Source organism: Abramis brama, assembly GCF_963993115.1.
Source record: "Abramis brama genome assembly, chromosome: 5".
Lineage (NCBI taxonomy): Eukaryota > Metazoa > Chordata > Actinopteri > Cypriniformes > Leuciscidae > Abramis > Abramis brama.
In genome coordinates this window covers 11,709,475-11,735,500 of record NC_139967.1, presented here as the reverse complement: position 1 = coordinate 11,735,500, position 26,026 = coordinate 11,709,475, and the positions used below count along the sequence as shown (strand labels likewise).

The window sequence follows — 26,026 nt, the reverse complement described above, 5'->3', positions numbered from 1 at the left end:
AAGAAATTCAATTCACTCCGTCAAGAACTTGGAGCTTCGAAGATCAAAAGCCCTTCAAAAACATCACTGGTCCAACATCTAGAGGAATTGATGTAAAAGTGTATGATAAATGTTTGATGCGCAGTGGATTTGAACCTAGAGATGGGGCCAAAGAAAGCGAGAAAGTACATTTTGAACAGCTGTTCTCACTACACTCCGTTCCCAGGAGAAATTCTCCTCCGGTCTTCTTGGTCTTTCTCACTCTCGCTCCCTTTCAGGCCGAAGGACCTAAAAGCCTTTCTCCTCACATCAGAAAACTGAATGCTTCAATGTGGTTCCTTTCAGCCTGATTCTCCCATCTACTTCCACAATGACTAGAAGGACGAGGAGGAAAGAGGGTGACAAGATGAGCGAGGCAGAGGGAGGGAGAAATAGAGTGAGATATCCCTGCAGGCTCTCGTCAGTTCCAGGCCATTAGCTCTCCCTCACTGGGACTTTGTTTACAGGCGGACATAAATAGAATTCTCCTCCTTTATCTGAAGCGCCATCCTGTGCCACTGATGAGGGATGGGGCTTCAGACCGGAGCCTCTCAGACAAGCGGTCAAGAAAAAGGCGCTATGATCTAACAGCCAAGAGATAGTGCGCATTAAGAACTGGTCACACAGGGCTCGTCTTACCGTGAGGGGGAAGAACTTCACGTATTCACAAAAAAGCGCAATGCGCCACACTAACTAATGGTAGAGGATGTCACCTACACCGAAACTTGTAACTAACCGAAACACCGCAGACTGTAACTAACTTTAGGTGGAAACTAGGAGTCACGACTGAAAACTGTTAGAAAAAACAATTACACTATCTTGGGAACTTGAAATGAGAGTATGTTCTGAGTATTTAAGACTTTTCATGTAGTGGTTTATTTGAATGGTCCTTTAAAGGGAATTGGTTAAAAAGTTTTAATCAATTCATCACTTAGATCACTTGATTGTTTTCGCGTAGTGAATGATATTTAGTCGAATAAAAGAAAAACTAGCATTGAAAATGTATTTTAGCATTCGCTTCAATGAACAGGTTAAAAAATTATTAACCGATTAGTTACACTGGAATCATTTTATTTTATTTTTTAGTAGTAAAACAAATATTCAATACCGTTGTTTTTAAATTAGTTACAGACTGCGAAATGTTGCTTTTTTATGATTGCAAAATATTGTTCACATAATTTGTTCAATATGAAAAGGTTGATTTAGAAAAAATAAATAAAGTCAATGGATTGCACAACATTTTCACAACATAAATTAAATTGTTTTTTTTTCTTATGCCTTCAAATACGTTTTATAGAAAGTGTCCATAAAATGTTGCATTATTTATAGCCCTAACAAGTAACTCACTTCATTGTTACAGTTACAGTTCGACAAAATCATTAAAAAGAACAGTTTCAAAAGTTTCAGACATCACTACGGGAAAAATAACCGCTCCATAGTTTAGTGCCGAGTACAAACCACTTTCTATTAAAAACGTTCTGAAAATGATATAAGTTGACAGCATTACTTGGAAATCGGGATTAAACATGAAAAATCATACAGAGGAAAAAAAGAAAAATTAGGAACCATCTGCTGCTCACATCTCTGCACATTATTGGTAAACAGGCACAGAGGGAGTGTGTGTGCGCATGTTTGGCGTAAAAGCACATAGCGATGCTCCGACACACTCTCATATTCCTCCGAGAGAGACAGACACGCGCAGACAGACTACTCCAGCTCCACTTCCACAGTTACTGCCCACAGCAGAATCTGATTGGCTGAGACAAGATGACAGCTGGACAGATGTTCCAGAGGAGGCACACATGGGAGGTTAGAACGTGTGCGCTGTGTTTTCAGCATGTCTGCATTCTGACTCCATGAACAGGAGAGCTGTCACAGCCGGTCACACAGACGGATCCCATGGAATCGGCGCGGAGCCACTTGAGCGAGGGACAGGATGAGGAGAAAGAACTGTAGAACACATCCAAACCTTCCAAAACCACATCCGTCGCCTGCAATTTCATACGCCAGTCATGCGGGTTTTAATGCGAAATGCAAATCAAATGATAATGGCTTACTTTAAAACTAGCCCTGCATTTACGCCAGCATCTCATTTGTTTCAGATCTATGAACCGTCAAAGAGTTCAGACTGATATTTATCAATAATTAAGCCATATCCTCTAACCATTACCTATCAATATAAATAACTTGTGTACATTCAAACACAAGACAGATAAAAGATCAGCAAATGTGCCCAGCGAAGCATAGTAAACCATCACCAGTTCAAAGTTCTGTGTTTCTAAGACTACTAGACAACTGCTAGGCCAAGCTACACTCAGAATAAGCCTAAACAAATATAATTCTGAAACAGTGTTACAATTCACAAATTAACATTTCCAGCCATAAACCACTGAAGAATCTGCTTATTTGAGATGGTTCAAACTGCAATTAAGGTGTTTCCAAGCCCAAAAGAAATCAAAACTGAAATGTCAAATTAAAAGCAAGAGATCCTTGATTTTTAACCAGAGTCTAATTTAGGCTTTGAGGCTCTTGGGAAGCTCCAAATTAATTTCATCCCAACCTGGAGAAGCAAGAGGAAAGTCTTCAAAGCTGGAGAGATAATTGGCCGCACACAAATTATGCCTGAAACTCGGCACAAGCTAAAAGAACATCAATGCCTTTCGTTAGGAAAAGGCAGTGTGTAAATTGGGGTCAGGCTCAAGAAGCACACATGCACGCGCAATCAAGCATACAGCGGAGGTTGCATATGTGGGGTTTTATAAACAATAAAAACTCTTTCGAAAGCCTCTCCTGTCTACCTTCTCGGCAAGTCAGGTCTGGAGATAAAACACTCGGCTTTGGGCCAACCATATCTGCCAGACCTCTCATCTCCCTTAAGCGGCGCAGGCAGGTCATTAGTCCGTGGAGGGTCAGCAGTTCCGAGAAGGGTCTGTCTGTATCCCGCAGTACTATCACGACCCTGCAAGTTACGCCTACTACTACTACTACAACAAGTTACGCCTCCAGTGAAAAAACAAGCGTGGATGCCATTGACTAAATAAATCTTTTGAAGTAAATTATTTAATGTTTTATGTATGAAACGTCTGGTGTAAGGCTAACTTAGGCTATATTGCTTTCGAATCTTATGAAGTAGGAAATAACAGTGATTAGTAAAACATGAAATAAATTATATAATCAAATTAATACAGAATTATTGTAATTATAGCTAAAAACCTACCCCCAACCCAAAACCTTACCCTAAACCTTCCCCTTCCATAAAATTGTAAACTGTAAATTTCACAATTGAAATACTTTAAAAACTGAGAAAAACAAACAGGATGACTTACGGCGTCTGGTGATCTATGTAATACAATCTGTATGCCTTATCACTAGGTAAAAAGCGAGGAAAGTGAAGTAGAAGAAGAACGGTACTATTGACGACATCCAGAGGGAGGGGGCTCTGATGACATCCTGAGTTACTGTTTCACTGCAGACTTGTAGGGGGTGGTTTACACGCATACACTTGGCAGTTCCACCAACCTAATCAAAATGTTGATAAAACTTAAATCCACAAAAAGAACACAACAAATGAGTCAATAAGGGTGCCATCACTCTGCAGCAGTTGTCATATAAAGGACCAAAGTTCTCTGGGAAGAAGTCATCTACAGTTTTTCGAGTAAGCTGTAACTGATCAACAAGGCTGATAATGCAAAAGTACTTTTTACAATGCAAAAGTACAAAAGGTAGCCATTTGTGCATTTTAAATATACAAACCAATTATTTTTGAACCTATTTGTAATTAAACAAACCAATGAACTGACATGCTAATCGAAAGATTCCCCAGTGCTTTTCTTCAAATAAATATGGATTTCACTAAGGGAATCTTTTCATTGAAACAAACAGCTCAAATGAACCAATACACAAAAATGCTTAATTAAATTTTGATTTGCCTTTTAATTATTTAGGGGTTTGAATGAGTAAAAAAAAAATGCAGGAGCCCAAAAAAGCGAATGGACAATAGAAGGTACCGGCATATAATGCCAGCTGAAATCTAATTCACACAAGAACTACAACATCTACCATCTCAGGCTGACAGTTCCAAATTGGTGCAATTCTAGAAATATTTCTATTAGTCTTGTAGCAAACGGGCAATACACGAATGCCCGGCTACTCGTACACCTGCCCGCCATTAGGCAGGTTTCAGAGGATTACAGAGGACACATAATTGTACATGACATCTTTGAGAGATAAAAGTGATTACGATGGATAAAAGGTTGGTGGAGGGCGACTAAAAATTGCTTAGCAACCAGTCATTATCCCTCCCCCCGAGGAGAGCGAGGTGACGTCCATCTGTATAACCCACCCCAACAAACAATTACAAACAGTGATAAAAAGTGGCACAATAGCTCTTGACACACAAATAGGTTAACACAATAAAGCTGCCTATGCCCGGCTCACTCGAGGGAGGAAAGCAATTCCAGCAGCAGGCAGGAGGTAATAAAGCAGGAGGTTTGTGTGTGTGTGTGTGTGTCCATCCAGTCTTAGTCCTGAGCTCCTGTGCTCCTGTGCTCGAGCAGAGTAAGGCATGCAGAAAAGTAGACGCCCGAGGGCCTAATATCACTGTTGGTTTAGAACCTTTTGACAAGAGCAATAACACTGGCCAAGAATGGCAGAAACCCCAGCCTACAGCGGCGGAGCACTGTACAGAAATAATGGCGTTACATTAGAGGCTTGTGTGCGCTTTGCTGTTCGCCACTGTCTCTGAACAATAACATTAACATGGGGGGAAAAGCCCTACGCAATGGCTTTTTCAATCACAAACCTATCGAAGGAGTGAGATATTGTATTCCGACCCATTAACGTCATCAACAATTAAACATCTACGCCTGGAAATGTGTGATACAAATCTCTAGAGTTTTTATTATAACGCGTTGCATTCCCAGCACACAGCGTGAAGTCGCCAGCAGGGGTGTGGGATTGCTAATCGCAAACGGCCGAGGCTGAAGGCATTGTTTCCTGCAGTCGGTGGAAATTCCATTACCTCTCGAATACACTACAAGCTGACTAACTGCCTTTATGAAACGCATGGCATGAACAATATAGACTGCATAGTATTTGAAGAGATTCATGACAATCTAAGTCGCCGCCAATGACACTTTTGTTCATTGTCACTTGCATTTAGGGGTGGGCGATATCTCGATATTTAAAATATATCGAGATATTTTTAAACACGATATGGATTTTGACATATCGTATATCGATATATTGTTTATATTTAATTCTGATTTCGCCACTTTGCTTGTTTGCCTTCTCTGTGCTGTGTGTGCTCGCCCCCGCCTCCTTGCTTTCCCACTCCCCCCGCCGGCGCGACCACAACATTGCCCAACATCAAATGTGACCCGATCTGGCGAAATGAGTCGGAAGTCGCAACGTTCCATTTTAAGATATGGGCCGATTATGTGGAAAAACAATGAAATAATAGATTTTTTTTTTTAAATGTTTTTGCTAAATTTCAAAGAACAGACATTCAAAAATAATCTCCTAAAGTTTCGTAGTCCAGATAATTGAGTAAAGGTATTTAAATGACTATTAAAGTTTACAAAGTTTTACTAAATTCGCTGGAAATGAATAGCTTTTCTCAACTCCGCTCGTCACCTCTGAGCATTTCCCTGGAATCCCCTCAAACGTCTCTGCTCTCCAAATATGGTGTTTCACGTTGTATAGAACCAATCAAAAAGCTTAGAAATGTACACAAACGCTGATCATTTGTCAATGGGAAGCCCCGTTTCGACTGACCGGCACGCGATTGGTCCAGCCATCCTCCTGTCAGACTCGTAGCGCTATGTGTAAACAAGCTAGCTGATCTCCTCAGAAAGATTAAATATTATTAATTTGAGAAATGTCGCTGTCAAAAGAGAGCAAAGTCACCAAAAAGTCGCCAAAAGCGTTGAACTCACTAGAGGCTTCTAACCTAAGCTCTGCTGCTTAGCTTAGCTTAGCTTATGGTCTCCTCTTTCCATTAATACCAAAATCTCAATTTTGAAATTTGAGTCACTGTGACTCATTTTGCTGGATCAGGTCACAAATGTCAAACGTAATGCAATCGGAACGAAACTGCTCGTTATTGTGTGGTTGAAGGACCGTTTATCAGTTTGGACCAATGCCGCGCGAGCCGATCGTGATCATGCGACACTGTTACTACACAGCGCTAATAAGAGATCCAGTAAAGAAAGCATTTGAATTCGCCACAGAAGTAATAGCTAACATCGCTGCGAGATCTAGTGAGAAACATTCACATTTCTCCGTTATTAACGGATCAAACAGCGCTGACGTGGAAACCAGGAAGAAACATTGTGCCATGAATGAACTATCCAGTGTCCACAGATCAGCAACATTCACCATGGATTTACTGTAGTAACACTAACTGCAACCATGGAAGTTTGGCAGGAATAGTAGGCTATAATGCCTTCAAGTAACATTACGTCGGTTTTATTTTGACATTATGAATACAATTGCTGCCCTCAAATGTTAATCTGAACTAAAATAAACCTTTGTTTATAACTACTACAATAGTTTCTACAAAATTTCATTTTTTCCAAGGAGCTGTTTTGTTTTATATGCTCCTAAGAAGAGTCAATTATAGCTCTAGAATTGCTCACGGTAAAAAAAAAAATCATACTTTATGATGTTAGTTTTAATTTTAAAAAAAAGAATCCAAAAAATTAAATCAAGGAATGCAAATGCAAATGTTGCTGTACCGAACCGAACCGTGACACAAGTGTATCGTATTGAACCGAACCGTGAATTTTGTGAACCATTACACCCCTAATGGAGATACTTCGGTTTTAAGGCGTCGGACGAACAGCAGACAGATGTCTACTGCCGTGAATGCCGAAAGTTGGTGCCAACCAAAGCTTCTAGCAAAAGAGTTACACAAACTTGTTTTTTGGCTATTTGTTGATGGCTACAACAGAGTTAATGCAAAGATGAGCTTGAGTTGAGTTTAGTTGTTTTATTTTTGAATGAAAAGAAGGCAATATGTATTATTTCTACTTTTATTTTACAGTTAAATTATTATTTTTGTTTACGGGGATTTTTTTTAAAATGTCGCAGAAGCACTCTGTTCCTACATTGTAGGAACAGAGTGCTTCTGCGACGTACATGAACTGCCTACCTCTAAATAAAAACAATAAAAAAAAGACTTCGTGGTATTTGGCTTTTTTTTTTTTTGCAGTTATTTAGGTATATATTTAGTTATATAGGGGGTTATTTTTCCTGTAAAGATATCGAGATATATATCGTATATCGAGATATAGCAAAATATATCGAGATATATTTTTTGCTCCATATCGCCCAGCCCTACTTGCATTCAAATCATAACCCGCTTTGAATGCGAACAGAATCAACTTTTGTCTTTGTGGCCACGGTTAAGAGTATAATTAAAAGTGTTAAACTTTCAACCACACCACATGACAAAACCCATTTTCCCTGGCAGTAAACTAAACAGGATTTGTAAACAGGTCACAGTCTAAGGCTCTCACTACATTTTAATAGCCTTAATATGTTGGAAAAATAACGCAAGCACACATTTTTTTCCCCCCACTTTAAAGGCTGCCCACCACAATGTTAATAAATAAAACTCAGAAGCACAGTGGGAGTATGATATTAGTCACACCCTCCGTCAGACAACCTTGCTAGTAAATAGAGGCGAATAAATACGTCTACACTATTCATTGTTCCTCCACAAAATAATTTTGTGCGTAGCGAAAACAGTTAATGTTTCACATATCATTTGCTGTGTACATGTCTCTTTCAACAGCACTAAATACAGAAGATAGGCATTCTATTGGAAAGGATAATTGGAAAGGAGAGGATCCTTGGAAAGGATAATTGAGCTTTGACTTCCAGGGCAGTCTGTCTTACCCTCATGGGGGATTAGGAGAACTTTCCACTTCGTGAGAACACCAGGCACTCTGTTTTGTGATGCAGTAAGCCCATGTCTCATGCATGTGTCATGTCCTATCAGTGAGCTCCATATGTTTAAACAATAACACCATTCTTAATAATAACAGGGCTGACATAGTTTAAGGGTCAACAGGAGCATTGTAATGATCCAAGATAAGCTATGGATTTCAAGTCGAGAGAGATGTGTTGTGAGATGACAACACTTGTGTTGTGAGAGACTGTGAGAGATGTAACACTTGTGGTGAGCATAGGCTGCAAATATTACAAATCAGCACAGGAAACACAAACAGGCCTTAAAGAAATGATTAAAGCAAAAGTTACAATTCCATTGTCATTTATTCACCTTCATGTTATTCCAAACTGTATGTATTGTATAACTGTATCGCAGTTCACATTAAGTTATCGCAGATCAAATTTTTCTTCAATATCGTGCACCCCTAATACCCTGAATACAAAAAAATATTTTGAAGAATGTGAAGAAAAAAAAAGAAAGCATATGGTTACCAAGGGCTGTTCAACTCCAAAAGGGGCAAAAACATTTTTTAAATGAGTTTGAATTGAGATAGCAAACAGGGTGCAAAATTGTAGCTCAGATTTTAATGTAACGAAATTAGAATTTTTTTTATCAGATAGGAAAATAAAAATAGTATTTATTTTTTTTACTAGACACGCAAAGTTTGTCAAGACAAAACTTGAATGTGGACAAAACACTGAGAACGTTTTTAAAAGAAAGAAAAAAAGTCTAATTTAGAAGTTTAAAGGCCTTATGGGTGGAGAGAACAGCACATAGATGTATGCTTTTATTGTATGTAAAAGTGCAATACAAACGTCGCTTTTTGTGTTCGGAGAAACATTGTTTTTTTGGGTGATTCATCCCTCTAAGTAATGGAGAAAAATATAGTCTAAACACCGCAGCTTTGGATTGCAACGATGGTTTCATTACAGCATGTCACAATGATGAAATGAACCATGGGATGGTATGAGAATCAGGATATTACCCAAATCTTTCGCAAAAATGGGGTAAAGAACAAAGATATCTGCAACGGCATGTAACAGAGCTACACTGAAAGCATTTCGCTGAATTATGCTGGCAGAGAAACAACAGTGAAGGGAGTACAAAGAAACTAACTGAAAACACTAAGCCGTAACTCATGGAAATTGAACTGCTCCCTTTACAAGGAGAAACAGGATGCACTATGAATTCTCCAGAAAAGTTCTTTTAAAAAAAACACACTCCCGTAATTCTCAGTGACTGATGCCCAAGCAAACTTTTCAGTCCTTTAGGAGCAGCGAGCAGGGCCACTTTCCCAGCATCCCCCACTGTCCACCAGCAGGAAATCAATTTACCCAGGAGGCCGATTACACAGCCGTTTGTTTTTAGGGAGAACAATTTGCCCTTCAAAGGGTCGCTATTTGAATATGATTCCTGTTCGGTAGTGTGATTAGTTATGAAGCAGAGAGGATGTGAAGCTGTACACCATTTAATCTGCAGTTCTTCCACTGCACTCAGAGCCATTTAATGACAAACATGCCACAGGTAACTCTCTAAGCCTGAAAGGGGAAAAACAGCTCCTTCAAATGCTCGAGGAGAGTTTGATGGGAGTTTCAAGCGTTCAAGAATATAGCTGTGATCCGCACTCAAAATTCACTTTATTTCACATTTTTCACAGGGGAATAATACAACAGACGTTTCGGCTCGCAGGCCTTCTTCAGTGTGCTAAATTCTCTAATCCCTCCACCGACAATATAAACAATTCATTAATTACATTGACGTCATCAAAATTGGCCAATGTTAAAAATCACTCATTTAATTAAATGTGTTCAACAGCAATTATCCACACACACACACACACACACACACAATATGATCTTGTTAAACGCATCCACCAATAATTTCCATGAATCACAAGACATGATTTTATACTAAGCACAATCAGAGTATCCCACAATCAAAAAAACTTTCAAGTGTTTCACTCTTGCTCCATCCTCAACAGAATGTAAAAAGAGGAGATTCTGGCCTTTCCAAAAAAAAATCTGCTGATTCCAGTGTTTTGAGAACTACGGAGAAGGCAAAACCTTCAATAAGATTTGTAAAATCATCATCTCCTTGAAGTTGCAGAGATGCCAGAGAAGGAAGGACCTCGGAACGGCTAAATCAACAAGCTGCGGCCCAGCAGCGTCTCATTTGGATGAGGATAAAGCTGGTGAAATTGAAACTGCAGCAAAGCAAAGGTCAAGTAAACAACAACCACACAAGTTATCCTGAAATTCCATTTAGAGTGGCGCATCTTGACACCATTTCCATGCTTGGATTTTCTTCCCGACACTTTTAATCAATATCACCTACGAAAGCAACACGGGCTGAGCCTTTTATGTAGCGACAGGGGAGAAAGGAATGCCATAAAGAAGAAGGAATCAAACAGCCTCCACCGCAGGTGTTGCGTGTTAACAGATGTTGGGAACATTAGCATTGTACGAACGGCTAGGGGAATGGAGTGGGGGAGAGAGGATAGGAATTGTGGATTACCAGGGGCACAGAAATAATAGCTCTTCCGGAACAATGGCACCTCCTTAACACTCAATACTCGCAGGAGGAGCTCTGTAGGAGAGCAGTGAGACAGGAGCATTCACAATCCATTCACCGCACTTTCACAACTAACAAAGACATTTTCTTTTGACACTCTTTTCTATTCTATATTTCTCAGCAGCCACGGTAAATTGGTCTATTCATTTTTCAAAGTACCAGTGATTTTAAAAAAAATGCACAAGATGGAGACCCATTCTTTTGGTGAAGGTAAAAGGGACCAGTAAGTTTAGACACTTTTTGTGTGTGCTATCTGGGTACCAGGGCTTCCATTTTGAACAATACCATGGGCGACAGCTGAATATGGGACAAGGTCGATATCAGGTCCCGCCTCACCCCACACCCTCCCCTAACCTGGGTTAAAATTCAACTGAACCTCAAAAGAAGACAAACATGGTTTAGATGGCAATGACCTCTTGAACATTACCAGAAAACAACAAAAAGGGAATTAAACAACACACAAATCCCATAAACAAAACCAATCACCTACATGTGCATGTTTCCTTCATACATGAACTTACTATACTTCAATCGTCCCGTCAAAACTAGCATATAAGAACGAGGCCGTGCCCCAAGCCTTGAGAGACTTGAGAGGTGTTTGCACCTAATGACCCACTGTTTGGACGCTCCACAGACATAAGTTCAAGGACCATGTCCTGCCCCATCCATCCAACTAACTGCTCTACCAACCCGCCTGAAAAAAAGGAATGGGGGTTAAACGCAAGAGTGCTTGTATTAGGCCACATGTTCATTTCAGCTCTGAAAGATGTGTTACTGTAAAAGCCTATGGTTAAAGAACAGAATGTGTATGCAGGCTACTCACTGTTATCAATTTCTAGACAGAAAGGTTTCATTATACTAGTAGGACTATACTAGCTGAGACAATACCTAAAAACAGATTAATATATAAGGCAGGAAATTAAAGTTTTGCTAATATAACGATATTCATGAGCGAAGCCCTCGCTCTCCCTGGTTTTAATAAGAAAACGGTCGAGTGATTTCACCCCATGGCCATCAATCAATCAATCTACATACTTATCTCTATATTCAAATGAACAGCGCACACTTCTTTAATAATATCCTTCTGAAATTAAACTATCCATCAACATCTGCGGCAGAGGCAGAAACGGTGAAACGGGTACGAGTTTAACTTCATACCTCTGGAAATTCGCTCTTGATTTAATCTCATTAAGATCTTTCCCGCTCAATAAGGTAAGCAGAGGTTGAATTGAGCCCAAACAGCGTTTCTCAATCAAGAGAAACCTTTCTGCTGACGGTGGAACAATAAACTTTTTTTTTTTTTTTTTTTTTTATGGCTTTCAGGGCATGAAATCCTTCCAAAACATCTTGCCATCAGTTTTCTATCGTCAAACTGTTCGGAATGACTTTGTGTGGAAAGTACCTACAGCACACAAGGAAAAATGCAAGTTTGACTCAAATCTAATAACGTGTGCAAATGTGCCAATGTGATCGAATCAGATGTGGAAAAAGTCAACAAAAACAAGAAACTGACAAAACGGAAAAATTAAATAAGCTATGAAAAATGAGAAACAATGCTAAGACAATTCAGTGACCTAAATATTAGACCATACCATCTCGCCACCAGCTATCTCCCCCTCTCCCCCATGCACGCTCGGCTCAGTTGAGATTAGCATTATGCTGGAAGCTCTATTTGTTTAGGTGAGATCGAGCCACAGAGCTAATACCGGGCCAATTTGCTCAGCGGGTCACGGATGTGCAGCAGGAGTAGGAAATGAGGCAACTCTGGCCCCCGGAGGTGAACTTTTCCACTCGTACATCACTGAATGTTTTATTCAATAGAGTGGTGAGCATACTCCTTGACAGGTGCTGTCTCCACGGGTGGAGGGAGTCGCAGCCCTCAGAGTGAGGGACTCTGCTGGGGTAATGAGGCTGCCAGGCCCCGAGGAAGACCACATGCTGGAGCCGAGCTAAGAGCCAGAGCCCTAAGCCTCCAGAGTGATGACTTGCAGAGTGGAACGTCCACCATGGAGCAGGGGGCCAATCGCATTAGTCAGAGCAGCGGAGAAATGACGGGGGGCCTCGTGAGATTTAAATTGTGATGTATGGGGGAGAAAAAAAACTCTCTTTTCTGACAGACAATCAATATACATACTCACACCGGTCTAAATATAACGTGTTTTTTTTAATCAGCTACTTATTTTGCAATGTTAAACTACTTGGACTGCCTTTAAGAATAAATTAATATTTTAAAAAATGCCTCAGTTCAGGCTGTTTTGCATTAGATATTGATTGTCCAAGGACTAAGCATAAAAAGCAGCACGGCTCCAGCTCTTAAGATTTAAGGTGCCAAACACTCTTAAAAAAAAAAGGTTGCAAAATGTGTTTTTTGCAGCAATACCATAGAATAACCATTTGGGGTTCTCCAAAGAACCATTCGGTGAACAGAGAACCATTTTTTCAGTGTGAAGATTGAAAATCTTTGAAAAATTACTAAATCTAAAGAACTATTTTCCATTAAAAAAGAAACTTTTTTGTAATGGAAATATTCTCTGAATGCTATAGGTTCTTCATGGAAACACTGATACTGATAAAGAACCTTCAGGGTAGGCCAAACCCACCCAGGGGACCTGGGGAAAAAAAAAACTTTTTTGCCAACTACTGTTGTTAATCTCAGAAAGACTGCAAATAGTGGGTTAAAGTCTCTGATAATAAAAACACAACATTTGTTTAGGCCAACTGATCTGCCTTCGTGGACAAATAAAACCCAGGCTGCAGTTTAGCCAGTATCAGAGGGTTCACCGATTAGATTTCATAGAGATAGGATATGCAAAACGTCAGTTCTTGGAAACTGCAAACGATGCATGGAGAAGGAACAGCTGACATCCGAGTGCTAGGATAATAGCTTAACATGAAAAGCCTGTTGACGCCCAAACACACCATCCAAATGGGCCCTAAACAAAGCATTTTAATCAATCAAACTTTCAGCATCTTGCCATGAGCCCCTCCTGAAATTCAAGCTTTTACCCAAAACATTTCAGGGGGCCAGTGCTCCTGAGGCAACCTGAGGTTAAGTGCCTTGCTCAACCTAACCCTTCACTTACCAGCCGAGAACTTTAACCACTAAAGCTACCGCACTGCTATTTAAATTCAGTAGTTAGAGATTAAGTCATAAAGGAAATCATTGACACACTCTGTGCTGCAACTAAGACGAGGAGGTGCTGGAAAAGACTTTCACACCTTTTATTCAGATCCTCTCGCCTGCCATCGTGTTGTAACCAGATTTTATGCTTTGAGCGCATTCATCCTGTCAGCGTAGGCTACTCTTTAAAAACAACCATAGTGCACATCAAAGCGCGCCCTGGAGCCATTCAGTGCCCGACACCTCCATTTTTACTGCACTTCCTTTATTTATTGCAGGTAAAACCTTGAAACAAAGGTTGTATGTTCTGCCAGGGGCCTAAAAGACGCCACCCGATGTCACTTCACACGATTAAATGACGAGAAACGTGGAGCGTTATTCAAATGAAGCTAATCATTGCTGAAAATCACCATCCAGTCAAAGGCGATTCTGTTGCTTATAGTCAAAGTAGAGATTATAGAGATTTCTCTATAGAAATATAGAGATTTCACTAGTGCTGTAACTATACACTTCTTCGATAATTTAACGCTCAAAGGGAGTTTAACTGTGTATTAAACTGTTTTTTTTTTCAACAACTACAAAATCACTAGGCTATAGTCGCTAAAGTTATTGTTATCATAATAAAACTGTAGGTTTGAACCACGACTGCTATTTAAAAAAAAAAAAAATTTTAACAATAGCCTACTTTTTTTAAAAATATAACATTTTTGAAAGGGCACTACATTAATCTACTGTATTAGACTACTGCGACTTGATTGAAGTGTAGGCTACGTCTCGAAGAGCGTTAAATTGTGACAGCTGCGTACTTAAAAAACAGTAGGCTAAAAGCCTAATTATGGGTAAAACAATAGGTCTTTAACATGCATATTTTCATTGAAAGATCAATTAAAGCTGAAATGATGAGTAGGGGAGAGTATATTTACCATAAATCGCTCTGTGGTGCTGACTAGATTTCCATGCAGGTTTGTGATGACAGGACTGTGGGAACGTAAAGCGGCCGAAAGAACAGAAGAGGGCAAACGAGTGAAAAAAAAAAAAAATCAATAATATCTCATTCTGTTCTTAGATGAAGTGGAAAAATGTATAATCCCTGGTATATTCAGTTGACTTATTATGAGTTCCTTTTATGTGCGTTTTTCACGCGCGTAAAAAAAAGGAAAAGTCATCCAAAAACAGCTTCTTCTGCAGGATCGTCGGGCAGTTTTTGCTTGCCTTTAGGTTAAAATGTCTTCTTATTTTTTAACGAATCCGATCTGTGTTTTTGTTAAATAGGCGACAGCGGGTCAAGTGAGGAGCTGTTCCGTCCTCACAAAAAACGCCGTCTGTCAACTGCGCTCCGTTAACTGCGTTTTGAACTATCGTAAATGATTCCGTCGGTCAGGATTTTTCTTTACCCGTTTACTTACTGGAATAATCTCCGAGTAAGGCTTAGTAGGAAATTGCAAACTCCAGCAATAACGACAGCTTTTCTGCTGACACGAATCCGATAAATAAATAAGTGCTTTGCCAATTAAATAAACTGCGATTCGCAAACGTCCTTAAATCCAAAACAGCGAACAGACTTTGGCGTATACAATCAAGAGGAATGTTTTATCCACGGAATATACTAGAAAGCCCTCGTTGTGTTTAAGGCGATATTCCTTGAAAAGAACAGCAGGTGCGGGAATTTAGTATAGCCTACGCCGTTTAATCCTGGGGAAAAGAGAAATCACCGTTCACTTCCAGCGGTTTTCTTCATCCCCTTGCTCGGAAACCTTCCGTCGCGATTTCAACTCCGACGTCCGTCTAATTATTCCTCTGAAGGAGTCCAAAGGTTGCAGCTCTTGTTCATATTAATATCAAGCAAGAATTAATTAACTTAAATCAATAATTTGTCAATATTCCGCGTCTATGTGACTCTCTCATAGGCACTGCGCCTCACCCCCTGCGCCGGGCTGCCAAGACTGACAATAACCCGGAACGGTGCAGACTCTCACGGCTCCACCGACCGCCCACCAGCCAATCAGCGCTTAGGGGGAATTTAAATATTCCCACGGGTCGGCCAATCATGGGTAATTGAGGGCTGTTACCACGGTGACGCTGTCAGCGTCCAAACGTCAAGTTTATTATTTGAGAAATTATAAACGCTCAGGGACTGGATAGTGATCTTGTGAAACTGGGGACGGCTTTAACAACGGTTATAGGCACCCGCGGCCACCAATAACAAAAAAAAAGGTGAACTATTTATTGACATACACAACAGGGTCAGTTAGAAATATTCTTATAGGATAGTATACTCGTATACTTTGACCCCATAAAGGCTGTATTCTCATACATTTGTAGGCTTGTAGCCTAACTGTTAATGTGGTAAAGTAGGCTATGTGCCATGTCATCTGACCTATCTAGTCGTTAATATCGAAGTAGGCTACTACTAAATAGACTATTTAAAAAAATAATCAAAGTACTAGAATATGACTTTTATAAAGTTGCCGTTTCCGTCCACCGTTTCTTGCATAAGGCCTTATCTCGTTTTAAAATGCTGCTTTTCAGCCAGTGGGAAATTATCCAGTGTAATATGACATTTGACACATTTGTTTTGTCTCGCGCATACATAATTCATTAGCTTTATGCGCGCTCATGCAGCCAGACTGCTCGCGTTCAATCTTTATTGCAAATTGCGTCCACTCTAATCAAACTTGAGCAAACACGTGCGGAATGTTAGTCGAGTCATCTGCCTATGGAATCAACAGATAAAATGCTCTCCCACACGCATGTCATAGCTGGAGCTCAATTGATTATTACCGATGGATTGTTCTCAGAGAGATGAGATTGCATGTTACCAGGTAAAGGAAAGAGTGGAAATGAAAGAAAACAATAATTGGGCTACAGCTATTCTAATAATAATAGCTAAAAAATATCTGTATCATAATAATAATAAAAATAGCTATTCTAATAATAATAATAGCTATTTTATTCTATTCTGTAAAAATATAGGCCTAGTTTAGTCTTTTTCAAAGTATTGTAAACCTCTCCCTTAAGCTTCAGTGAATCTGACTGTCTGACATTGAAAACATCAGAATTATATTAAGAAGGCCTGATCCTATAGGATGTTCTTATAGGAAGAAGCTGAAGGCCTAAGGAAGAATTCTGACAGGAGACTGCAGCTCTGACTAATGCCTTTCCATGCCTTTCACATCTGAAATCAGCCCAGCAGACATCCCTGTTGGGCCAGTGTGAAACTAGTTTAGTTTTTAATCAGTATACAGTACTATGATATGGAGTCTTGTTGAGAACCTGAAAGATAAAAGGATTTTTTTCCAATGATACGTCACACACACACACACACACACACACACACACACACACACACACACACACACAAAATATCTTTAGTTTCTATGAAAAACTGGTTGTTTTAGTATTAAAGTATTAAAGTGGATTTGTGCTTGTCACAAAGGTAAGTTCATAAATGGGGCAAGTTGTGACGTTTCATATGTTGTAATTTAATATTGACAACAATTATTGTTTATCAAAAAAATGGTTTGATATTTTTTGTACTGTAAAGTTTCTCTTTGTTGTCTCAAGAGTTGTTTTGTTTTATAAACACAAAAAAGCCTTTTCCACTGAGACAACATGCCCCACTACAGGTCAACATGTGTTTATTATTATTATAATTATTTTTTTTTTTTACATTGCAAACCCAGACAGCAAAATAGTGTCGGCCCAGATCAGGGCCACATCTGGTGCATGTGGATTCCACGCGCACCAGATGTGGGCCTTATCTGGGCCGTTGCTGTCTGGGAAGACTTAACGGTACAGAAATAAACTAAATTCAGAGTAAACGTATGACAACTGGCCCTGGTCTCTCCAATGTTATTTGTGGCTGTGGACAAAATCAGAGCATGTGGGTGAAATAGACTTACATCTTTCTGCTCTCTGATGGATGAGATTTTACTATACAGAAAGATTGTCTCAGTAAATAGCATTTATACTGTATGACTCACCAGCTTGCACAATGGCAAAATGTCCCATCTGTGCTTTGGATAAACTGCTCATTCTAACAAAACTGTCACTTGACATTTCTGCTGCATTGAGGAATTGAATCTGAACAGAGGCAACCCTCCTTTACCCTCTTCCTTGATCTTTCTCTCCTCATCTTGTCCTCAGCCTTATGTTTCGGTTTGTTCCTTTGGCGAAGTAAGGCAGTTTAATTGAGCAAGGTTCGAGTCTTCACAAACTGCAAGGTAACAGAAAGAAATCGATGGAAACAGAGGCATGGGGAAAAGAGATAACATTGATTTATCTGCCATCGATAGGGCTGGATCACTGAATTCCACTGCCAGGTGAAACGTGTGCTGTCTGCCAACAGGATCTGAAAAGGTGTCAGGTGGTCAGAGGACACAGAAAGAGAATGAGGGAGCGAGAAAGAGAGAGATTGAGAGCGAGAAGGCAATGTGATGATGGAGAGCATGGAGGAGGGCAAGGGCAAATAGATATCAAGCTGAAAAAAAGAGCTGCTGATGTGATCTGATGAGATTGAGAAATAGGGAGTCGGGTTTAGGGTCATAGGTATCACACACACACACACACACACACTGCAGGTGGCTGATGCCGCTGTGTGGCCTCAGGCTCAGCAGTAAAGGTCAAAGAGAGATGTATGTTTTCCATGGAAGTCAGCAGCACAAGTGCACTTAATTGTGGTGTTTGTTAATTTGAACACATTTAAAAGGCAGAACCTCTAGAAATTATATTAATATAATTATATTATATATTATATATTTAATTATATAATTCACTGTACAGCACTTTGGTCAGTTTTATGCTATGTGTAAATGTGCTTTATAAATTAAATGTACTTACTTACTTACTATATTGACGGAGTTGTTGTCAATAGAAACTACCCATTTAAAAATGATCCAAACTATCATTTTTCATTTCAATCCATCTCAGTGGTACTACTCTACTAATCTTTCCAGACATGCCTTCTTCCACGGTTGTGCACCATTCAGAACTGAATTGATAATATTATTTAAATTCAGTTCCTGAATTTGAATTACGATATCAAACATGATGCAGAATTACAATAGATGTTATCTAGATAAAGTTATCTATTGATAGATAACTTTTAATTACAATTCAGTCAATATGTCATTTCAATTTAAATTCCACTTCAACTTCTTGTGGGGTGTGTGTCCAATTCATTTTAAACTTTCACTAATAGATTGGTGCAGCTATGACATCACTTTGTACCAGCAGTTGGCATCACACTGATTCCTAAAACCCAATAGGATTTTTCCATAGGCTTTTTGGATTATCGCAAAAAAACAACCTCTGTGATCAAGTCAAGTCAAGTCACCTTTATTTATATAGCGCTTTTTACAATACAGATTGTTTCAAAGCAGCTTTACAGTGATAACAGGAAAATAATGCAACAAAGTTTGTTTCTATATAGAAGAAAATAGCGATATAGTCCAGCCTAAGTAAGTTCAGTGATGGTTCATTTTTGTAAAAAAGTTATTCATTTAGTTTATTTATACAGTGAGGAAAATAAGTATTTGAACACCCTGCTATTTTGCAAGTTCTCCCACTTGGAAATCATGGAGGGGTCTGCAATTGTCATCGTAGGTGCATGTCCACTGTGAGAGACATAATCTAAAAAAAATAATCCAGAAATCACAATATATGATTTTTTAACTATTTATTTGTATGATACAGCTGCAAATAAGTATTTGAACACCTGTCTATCAGCTAGAATTCTGACCCTCAAAGACCTGTTAGTCTGCCTTTAAAATGTCCACCTCCACTCCATTTATTATCCTAAATTAGATGCACCTGTTTGAGGTCGTTAGCTGCATAAAGACACCTGTCCACCCCATATAATCAGTAAGAATCCAACTACTAACATGGCCAAGACCAAAGAGCTGTCCAAAGACACTAGAGACAAAATTGTACACCTCCACAAGGCTGGAAAGTGCTACAGGGAAATTGCCAAGCAGCTTGGTGAAAAAAGGTCCACTGTTGGAGCAATCATTAGAAAATGGAAGAAGCTAAACATGACTGTCAATCTCCCTCGGACTGGGGCTCCATGCAAGATCTCACCTCGTGGGGTCTCAATGATCCTAAGAAAGGTGAGAAATCAGCCCAGAACTACACGGGAGGAGCTGGTCAATGACCTGAAAAGAGCTGGGACCACCGTTTCCAAGGTTACTGTTGGTAATACACTAAGACGTCATGGTTTGAAATCATGCATGGCACGGAAGGTTCCCCTGCTTAAACCAGCACATGTCAAGGCCCGTCTTAAGTTTGCCAATGACCATTTGGATGATCCAGAGGAGTCATGGGAGAAAGTCATGTGGTCAGATGAGACCAAAATAGAACTTTTTGGTCATAATTCCACTAAACGTGTTTGGAGGAAGAAGAATGATGAGTACCATCCCAAGAACACCATCCCTACTGTGAAGCATGGGGGTGGTAGCATCATGCTTTGGGGGTGTTTTTCTGCACATGGGACAGGGCGACTGCACTGTATTAAGGAGAGGATGACCGGGGCCATGTATTGCGAGATTTTGGGGAACAACCTCCTTCCCTCAGTTAGAGCATTGAAGATGGGTCGAGGCTGGGTCTTCCAACATGACAATGACCCGAAGCACACAGCCAGGATAACCAAGGAGTGGCTCTGTAAGAAGCATATCAAGGTTCTGTCATGGCCTAGCCAGTCTCCAGACCTAAACCCAATAGAGAATCTTTGGAGGGAGCTCAAACTCCATGTTTCTCAGCGACAGCCCAGAAACCTGACTGATCTAGAGAAGATCTGTGTGGAGGAGTGTGCCAAAATCCCTCCTGCAGTGTGTGCAAACCTGGTGAAAAACTACAGGAAACGTTTGACCTCTGTAATTGCAAACAAAGGCTACTGTACCAAATATTAACATTGATTTTCTCAGGTGTTCAAATACTTATTTGCAGCTGTATCATACAAATAAATAGTTAAAAAATCATACATTGTGATTTCTGGATATTTTTTTTAGATTATGTCTCTCACAGTGGACATGCACCTACGATGACAATTTCAGACCCCTCCATGATTTCTAAGTGGGAGAACTTGCAAAATAGCAGGGTGTTCAAATACTTATTTTCCTCACTGTATATCTAGCCACTCTGGAGAAAACCGTGATGTCATCGCCCAGCTCAGTTCAGGTCTCATATAATGGTGTCAATGCAGGCATATCAATAATATTGTTGAATATTAAATGTCCCCAACTAAGTAAGCCAAAAGCGAAAAATCAAACAAAAGTTTGTGATACTTGCACGTTTAGACCATCAAGATAATTTTCACAGATGAACACAACTTTTATGAATTTTGAAGCCTAAATAAAGTCGCCAGTAAAAAGCTAACAAACTACACCACGGTCCCACGACTTCCAACGTCACCACCTAAGCTTCCGACAACTCTGACTGCCTCTGTAGTCCCATTTTGCCACTTGTTAGAAACAAATCTTTATTTTTGGAAACTGGTAGGCTATGATAACAGTATTGAATTGGTGAGAGTTATTTAAGAGTAGTGGACAACTGAAAGTATCACATCCACATATAATACTTAGAAGAATTAATGGTCTGAAGATTTTAGATAATATTACATCATACCATTTTAAACTGAACTGATGCAATATATTGAGATTATAAAATATGTAAGAAGTCAAAAAGACAAAACTAAAAGAATACTTGTTCATGTTATTCCCTGGATAATTTATTTGGTTTATTTCAATTAATGCTGCTATGACTGTAACAGTAAGCATACTGTGTAAATCCTCTGTATATTTCATATAGTACATGTAACGTTCTTGTTCTGCAATAAAAAGACAAACGATGACGTGATGTGGTTTTTTTTACGCATGGACAGGAGTCATATTTTATATTAAGTATTCTCATATTACATGTTAAATTTCACATCCATTAATGCAAGCTGTCTGAAAGGAAACCCAATATTATCCAGTTCAAAAATAAAGTTAAGCTTTATTTTGAAACATTGCAAGGGCTTTCAAGCTGTGGAGCTATTAGGACTATGGAAATCTACAATTGCTAAAAATTCCCCTTTTAATTTAAATATACATGTATGCCCTCTTCTTTATTTGTGAATTATTATTGATGATTTCATGACTGATCATATTGTATGTTCGTTAAGTGCTATGGTATCTTTAAATAAAAAAAGACAGCAATGGTGAGCGTTTTATTTATTCACACCTTATTCAGTTCCACCAATACTCACAGATATGTTTTTATAACATTAAAAGTTATGTGTAAACTTAAATATAGTTTTTACTTATTTATTAATTGTGTTTTCATTTTTGTTTTGTTTTTTCATTTTCGGTTGAGATCTGCCAAACATCTCACCTAGAATGTCGACAAAAGTAGGCGGCTTCTGTCATCATCTGCAGATCCAAATATTGAGTGTACTCCATTTGAGTGGCGCTAGTATTCCACTTTGCTGATGGAAGTAAGAATAGGCATATTTCAAGTCCTCAAAAGTTTAACTCTGTGCCCTAACCAGATTCGAATTGTATATAAAATATCCAATATGTTTAATGGGCTATTATGTGCCGCGTAGCATTTTAAATTTTGTGTCTCTTTTGACAGACAAATTACGTGTCTTTGTAAACTTTGCACCTGGATAGGACACGGTGTAAGGCACCATTGTGCTCCTAATCTCTCACTATTTAAATAGTGCCAGTGTCACTTTATAATCTTTTTAACGTATTATTTTATCTTAATAACACCCTTTCACAAGAAAGGGAGACTGTGTTATATGGGGCTCTCGTTAAGTATGAGTGAAATTTTACAATAGGTAAAGTTTGCATTTAAGATGGAAAATGGAGATAGGGCGTTTTATTGGGACAATGACATTGTGTTCCCTGATAGTCTAACCGAAGAGCTGTACTGTGGTGGATTTCGGCTTTGTGTGTGTTAAACCTTTGGGTGTGAAAGCCCACACTGGCTCCGACGGGTCTGCTTACCTGAAGAATCTGTTGGAAGTCATTTGCTCCCCCGGCTTTCCAATGCAGAACAAAGGGACAGGTGTGATCCAGGTAAGATAACAAAAGGGATATTGATGAGATAAGGCCATCCTGTGAGGAAAGGTGAATTCAGCCTGGATTACCTTTATCTGTGAATTTGAAGGGAAATTATGCCACCTGGGCTGAAAATAAAGCAGCTAAAATGTTTCTAAAGCTCAATCTCCTTTTAAAATGCAAAACAACTCCAAGTCACAGGCACCACATGGCCAGAAAACTGAACAAAAGATCACGACACCAAGCGCTGTGTCCTCCCACAGAAAAGACTCTTGCAGACACCAAGTGTCTCCGTTGTGACAGAAGCCACCAGTGAATTGCCAGTTTTCTCTGTAATCAGCAGCTGATTTGGACAGAGCTGCCAGAAACAGGCCTTTTAGGCTTTTTTCATCATGCCGTGTGTCAGCTTCATGCTTGGCTCTTTTAAAAGGACTTTTAACGGAGGACGGAGCATTAGTGTGCCTGACAACATGAGAGATCTCTGTGTCTGACAGCAAGTGTAAGGTAGTTAGGGTGGAATGGTTAACATTAATGAAGGTTATGATAAAAGTCTACATGCATTTTTTTGTACATGTCATGCAATGTATGGAAGATGCGGTACATTCAGTCACTGGCTCTAAAAAGCTTTTGGACTCTTAAGCCAAAAATAAATATTCTGTCATCATTTGCTCACCCTCATGTCATTTCAAACTGTAAGACTGACTTTCTTCTGTGGAACATAAAATAAGAGATTTGCAATATCCCTAAAAGTTTATCAGCTTCAAGAACAGTGCAAGTGTGTCCGTATATGTGTGTGAGTTTGGTGGGAAAGAGAGCGGGAGAAAGAGAGTATGTGCTTTCCATACTTAATTAAAACGTGATAACTTTTTTCTTTGCAACGGAAGTGAATCAATCAAAACTAACTTTAGCTGGACAATAACTTTATTCTAGAGCTGCTGTAAAGCCAAAACAATCTCTGTTACTTTAATTTCCTATTATCACTGTGAAGCTGCTTTGAAACAATCTATATTGTTAAAAGCGCTATATAAATGAAGGTGACTTGAAGGTGAAGGTGAAGGTGATTTGACTTGACTGGAACTACTTCAGCTGTGTGTTTCCCAAAAAATAATTGCACACCTCAGAACGTTAGTCAACTAATCAGATTCAAGCATTCAACAGCCCTGTCATATAAGAAAAAATGGTAACAGTTTAGTTTAGGGTCCAGTTCTCACTATAGCTGCTTATTAGCATGCATATTACTAAGATACTAAGATATTGTCTGTTTATTAGTAAAGCACAATGCGACAATTAATATGTTATATTAATGCCTTAGTCTGCATAAACATCTTCTACATGCCTTAATCCTACTGAATTCCAACCCAATACCTAAACTTAACAACTAACTAACTATCAATAAGCAGTAATTTGTTTATTGAGACAAAAGTCGTATAGTTAATAATTAGTTAATAGTTAGAATTGGACCCCAATCTAAAGCATGACCGAAAAAACAAAACATATGTTGTTCTAAATTAAGATAGGCCTATATTAATTATGATCACATATTCACATTAAAACTAAACCAGTGATTACTTTGTTAGGGCACCTTTCTGAACTTGTTGGTTTGCAGATGCCACTTGATCTAATGCAATGAAATACTGACATTTTCATGGCTTAAGTGTACCAGTAATTTTTGTAGAAACTGTATATGGGTTCACGTATGGCTATTTTAAGCAATATTGAGCATTGAATTGCACTTTCCATTATGATCCATGATCGGGTGATTTTAGGAGTGCAGTTCATCATTATTGTCCCTCGCTGAGGTCAGATAAAGGAAGACTGATCATGTGTGATTTTGGAGAACATTCTGCTCTGACCAATTTCACACCTCCTTTCTCACCTGATACAGCACCATTAATTCTGACAGGTCCTCTTTGCCATCTGGGATTTTAAGTGCCCTCTTCTGCTCTCTCTCACAGAGCGTCATCATCTCTTTCCATCTCTCAGTCTTTTAAAGATGATAGTTGCAGGCTGAGACGGATACAATAGCAAAGGTGCAAAGTCCAAACTAGGAACGTTCTGCCCTGCTTTGCCTTTGGTATCTACTTCTGCTCTGTTTGAAACGGGCATCTGATCACTTTCAAGAAGAAACTTTGGTAACACTTTAGATTAGGAAACACATATTCACTATTAACTAGTTGCATATTAGCATACTGGCTGTTTGTTAGTACTTATAAAGTACATATTAATGCCTTATTCTGCATGACCATATTCTACATCCCTTAAAGGGATAGTTCACCCAAAAATGAAAATTAGCCCATGATTTACTCACCCTTAAGTCATAGGTGTATTTGACATTTTGACACTTTCAGACGAATACAATCGGAGTTATATAAAAAAAAATGTCCTGGCTCTTCCAAGCTTTATGATGGTAGTGAATGGCCATTAAAGTCCATAAAAGTGCATCTATCTATCATAAAAGTGCTCCACATGGCTAAGGGGGGTTAATAAATGCCTTCTGAAGCGAAGCGATGAGTTTGTGTAAGAAAAATATTCATATTCAACATGTTACAAAGTAAAATTCTAGCTTCCGGACAAATGGCCATACGCAAACTTACGCCTAAAGCGCAACTTGTGGCGTCGGAAGTAGCGTAGTGTGTCATAGCGTAGCAGTACAAGTTGTGCTTTGATTTAAACGGCACCTATTATGCAAAATTCACTTTTCACTTTTTTTTTTTTTTTTTTACATAAATCTGTGTTAGCAGTGTGTGTACACAACCAGCCTATAATGATAAAATCCCCATAAATCATAAGCAGTGTCTCAGAACAACCCGTTCTCAGATTAGGGGCAATGTGACGTACTTTTGCACAAGCCTGTAATGTTTAAGGTATACAACATTAGTATAATGTTTACGACAGTGACGTATGGTGGTATGACTGCCGTGATACGTTATATGGATAAAAAACATTGGCACTAAGGCCGCGAATGGGAAGTTAGTCTGTGATCAGTATTCTACGGCTGAACGTGTGAGACCTGCCTGAACATGTTATCACAGTAAAGTATATTACATATTCAACCAAAGTCTGGTCATTTCAAACGCCAAACGAGGACATCACAAAGCCCCTCCCACAACTGTTGATTGACACTGCAGTTTTAGCATAGACCCGCCCTGAGTGAGCTGTACACAGTACACAACCGAGGTCCTGACTCTCTGTGGTCATTAAAAATCCCATGGCATTTCTCGTAAAGAGTAGGGGTGTAACCCCGGTGTCCTGGCCACATTCCACCCATTGGCCCTTACCAATCATGGCCTCCTAATAATCCCCTTACATTGAATTGGC

General features: G+C 39.2%; 1 protein-coding gene across 1 annotated transcript in view; it reads right to left on the bottom strand.

The window, feature by feature from the left end:
- fam222aa (family with sequence similarity 222 member Aa) overlaps positions 1-15,612 on the bottom strand; it is a 58,299-nt gene extending 42,687 nt beyond the window's left edge. Inside the window, exon 1 of the mRNA XM_084115722.1 lies at positions 14,591-15,612. The gene's annotated coding sequence lies outside the window, so the exon portion shown is untranslated. The remainder of the gene's footprint in view (positions 1-14,590) is intronic.
- Positions 15,613-26,026: the final 10,414 nt, after the last annotated feature.